Raw genomic sequence first — 4,438 nt, 5'->3', positions numbered from 1 at the left:
CCCCTGCCCCTTCCCAGGCCACCTCCCTGCAGCCCCCGCAGGAAAGGCAGGATGAGTTCACAGTGGGGGGCTGCTTGAAGCCACCAAAAACTAGTTTCGGGTGCAGTGTCGTGACTTAGTGACTGGCCAGCACAGTTATTTTCTGAAGCTCCAACTCTTGGAGTCAGGGGATTCACTCTGACCTCATGTTACAAATTATAAAAAAAAATAATAATAATAATAAAAAAAAATATATTAGTAGCCAGGCTCTGCAGTTGCAGGGAGAAGCAAAAGTCCCCAGGGCCCCGCAGGCCCCCGAAGTAGCTGAGAGAGCCGGCAAAACCCGCTGCTCCACCAGGCCCCATAAATGCGGGAAGTTTTTGCGTCCGTGCGGGAGCCTGCAGGCTCAGAGCGGGCAATCCTGGATTGCACACCTTGAGAGCCACGCCAAGAGGAAACAAGATTAAACATTTCTCTGTATAAATGTTTACTCAGCTCCAAGAAAGCGGGCCCCTGCCCAAACCTCAGCAAACGAGAGCACTCTGGACCTGTGGGTGGGGAAGGAGGGCCGACACTGGCAGCCAAACTCCCTGGCCCCATCCTCGCCCTTGTGAAGCCACCCGGGGAGCTCACGCCGTGCTCGTGCCCAGCCGGCACGCCGGGGGGGAGGCTGCTCGCGTCAAACATGCAGCAACAGCTCAGAAGAGGACGCCTTCATGGCAAACTCCACCACCCCATGCTATGTTTCATCAGCTGCAATCACACGCATTTAGAAGTGCCTTTACTTTCACCTCTCCCTCTGTTATTGTTTGGGGTTTTTCAGCTATGGAAAGATCTTTTGCAATGCTTTGAAATCCGATTAGAAATTAGGAAGGGTTTGGGGTTTTGTTATTGTAGGGGGGTAAAACAACAAGGCTGGCTTCCCACATCCTCTCCCTCCGCCCCGCCGACACATTCCACATCCATGCGGTAACGCCTTTTAACCAGAAACAGCAGGTCGCGATATGCCAGCAAAGTTCCCTTGTCTGAAACGCGATGTCGTTACTTTATATATCTATTGCTTCATGCGTTGCCCACACACGCGTGGCCTTATCCAAGGCCAAGCCAGCCAACACACCCAGTTTCTATAGCCCCTGCCTCCTCCGTATCCAAGGAGATAAAATACACAAGACGGAAACAATGACATCACTCTGGGGACAGGGCACTCTCAAGAAACCTTGGGAAGACAGAAGTGGCTGTCTGTCACTGCCATCCCACAAACACCGTGATTCACCTCCAAGGCTCCTCTGGCTGCACATCTGGAGGGTTTTTTTCTCATTTAAAGCCCAAACATCCTCACGTTTGAAAGCCCGTGTCTTCAGTGTTTAAGAAGAGCCGATCTATCAATCTCAAACCAAGAGTTTTCACTGACATCCATGAGGGGTGACATGAATACTCGTGCCTCACTGCAAATGGGGTATGTGGCCTTCAGGGAGCTGGACAAGCTTTTTTGGAGACACTCCTGGTGTTGACCACCCTCAAAGTTGGTTTCTCCCTGCTCATTCAGCTCAAACAGAGACCCAGGTCCCATTGACCTCAGTATGCTACAAATAAAGGGGGAAAAAAAGAAAAAAAAAAAAGGAGAAAAAAAAAAAAAAAAAAGACAAACCTTCTCCCACAGAGCCCCGATCTGACACGACACGGCACAGTCTGAGGGACAGAGAGCTTTACTGTTCATTTTACCAAAAGGCAATGCAGCCACGCACACCAGTGCATGGGTCTGGAGCTTAATGCCTGGCCCAAGGTCACCAGAGAGCACGGCAGAGCCTAAAAGTTATGCTGATCTCTGGTCAGTGTCATAAGCATTAAAATTACCTTAGTCACCAAGTAACTTGTTCTCTCTTGCTCTGACCACTTTTCTCAAGAGAAGTTAAGCAGAAGGGAGAGTCAGACGTGTTATTTTAATCCTTCCCGCTGCGGTGAGGAAAAGCTCTTGATGGGAAAATGACACTGAGGGATCACCCTTAGGATCTGGGTGAGAAATGAAATAATTGAGTAAATATACTAAGACGACTCCATCATTTCCTTCCCCTGCAGTTGCCATGGTCACACCCAAAACAAAGCTGGCTCAGCCACTGAGCCATCACCACCGACAAGCTGCTGCGTCTTTTGATTAAATGTGATTTTGTCATCACTCTTGCCTCAGTTTAAATTAATTTAGAAGGATAAAGATAATGGTAATGAAATAGTAGTAAGGCTGTAGCTCTTCCATGGGCAAAGGTCAGCTTGGCCAAGGAAGTCAGACTTGGGATTCAGGACTTTGGGGAATGCATAGGAGGCTGTGGAATGCCTTTTTATTTTCCAAAGGCACATTAAAAGTATCTTGAACTTGCATTCCAAGCAAGGGAAAATACTTCCACAGGACGATGCAGCATTTCACCAAGTATCAGCCTCCAAAAGGATTACAGAAGTAAACAAAAAGTCTGTTTCAAATGGGGTAAAAAAAAAAAGTGTAAGCAGTGATCTTAAAATACATGGCTAGTCATACAGTTCCTGAGACAAACTGAAAATTCATTTCTCTTGCAAGATCTTTTGCAAAGATCTAGTTATTTAACCGCACCAACCAAACGGGAAGAAGAAAAGAAGGTGGACAAGCACTATGAGAAATTTCAGTTAAGATACTGAAGTTAGGAAAGGCAAGATCAAACTACCTAATTTTAAGAAAGGTGGAAACTTATTTGAATAATTGCAGTCCAATTTCTACAGCAAAGGTTTTAAAGCTTTTTTTTTTTTTGAGCCTGAAGTATATCTATTCGCACGTATGATCATATTTCTGCATTCAAAGGGCTATGTGCAAAACCAGTCAGAAACATCTTCAGAGGACCCTGGATCAGGGCTGAAGTGAACTGCTGGGACTCAGTATGCCCTGTTTTCTTTGGTAAGTGAATTAATAAGCATTCTGCGTGAGACCGCTGCCAAGGAAAGCAAATATATTGTTTTCACTGGCAAGAGAGTTAAAAAAACCTGAGCAGCTCAGACAGCCCTGCCTTCGAAGACTGGGTTCTACTCACAACTTCTACCAATCCTGTTGGAAAAGTGAGATCAGCATCTTTGTGGCAAAACTCATTCAGCTTGCCACGCTAATTTATACACGCGCAGCACCTTCCACGCTCGGCTGCTGCTGATTCGCAGCAGGCCTGGCTGAAATCGCAGATAATGCCCCAAGGACCCAGCCCCAGAGCGCCTTGGCCAACGCTTGCCCTGGCTCTGGCGGGAGGCAGCACGCGCTGCTGACGTGGCGCTCCAGGCAGACAGACCTCGCCATAAACCTCACTTCCTGCAGTCAGTTACTGAAAAAGGAAATGGGCATGTATTTAAAAAAAAAATTAATTAAAACTTGGTGGTGGTGGTGGTGTTGGACTAGATGATCTCCTGAGGTCCCTTCCAACCCTTACGATTCTGTGTGATTCTGTGTTCACGACACTTTTCCTTGGCACAGCGGACGGGATGTTCAGGCAATGTTAAGCGGGAAGGGTAAATGGGAGCTTGTGGTTTAGAAACGTGACACACATCTTGCCTCACGCTGCTAAATTCCTCTGCTTGAATACTCAGCAGGCAGAGCCTTTTAAAGGGAAGCCCCGTGCTCTGAAAACCAGCAAGCACCACTCATGTAGGCCACTGCAAATGACTTCACTGGCGTCATTTTAAGGAAGGGAGGAAGAAAGATAAGGCTCCTGTGAGAGCCTGAATGTTCCTTTTACACTAGGAAATAAAACTCTTCTGGTATCAGCCCTCAGAAGGGGTCAAAGCCTGATTTACAGGCAACAGTTGGTTCCTAGTGCAAGATTAAGACAAGGGTCACTGCTCAGAGAGGTTTGTAACAGGAATCTCTCCACAGTTGGTTTCTCACCAAATTTTCCTACTGAAGTCAGGTACAGGTTGGTATTGACAAATTCAGTTGTGCCACACTTACAAACTGGCAGCGGCAGGTTTCTATATAACGGCCAGAGCTAGAACCTGGCTTAGGACTAAGGTTAGGGTTTAGGAGATGTGCTCTGCTGCCAGAATTATTGCTGAATCCTGCACAGTCCGACCTTCGTAATGCCCTTTACTTGGAATTTTATAAAGCAGAACATGACTTGTAAGTCAAAGCCTGGAGTTAAGGTTAGTCCCTCTCACCCGTGTTTCCTGCTTTTTTTTGATTAGGGTTAAAACCACCAGAGCAAATGAGTGGAAGAAAGAGGTGGCATCAGTCAATCAAAACTGCCTATGTTTAGTACTTGACCAGCAGCTGATCCCTGCTCAGTGACCCAGTCTGGCCTGGGGCGAAAGTGTGGTGGTGCAGCTCGTGGCAGGGGGGTTCCTCCTACGGTTAACTAAGCCTGGCAGGTGTAGCGCCCTATGTTTAATTCTGGGGTATTTAGCTAAATTCTGGCTAATGGCTGGGTTAGGGACTTGGACTCCAGGATCAGGTCTCCTG

General features: G+C 47.3%; 1 protein-coding gene across 3 annotated transcripts in view; it reads right to left on the bottom strand.

Moving 5' to 3' along the window:
- The window catches only part of PDLIM1 (PDZ and LIM domain 1), a 43,992-nt gene that overhangs the window by 16,616 nt on the left and 22,938 nt on the right, over window positions 1-4,438 (bottom strand). The window lies entirely within an intron of this gene.

The sequence above is a fragment of the Egretta garzetta genome, unplaced genomic scaffold, assembly GCF_000687185.1.
Source record: "Egretta garzetta isolate BGI_Z169 unplaced genomic scaffold, ASM68718v1 scaffold56, whole genome shotgun sequence".
In the NCBI taxonomy this organism is placed as follows: domain Eukaryota; kingdom Metazoa; phylum Chordata; class Aves; order Pelecaniformes; family Ardeidae; genus Egretta; species Egretta garzetta.
Note: the sequence above shows the minus strand (reverse complement) of the source record. Positions and strands in the feature narration are given on the sequence as shown.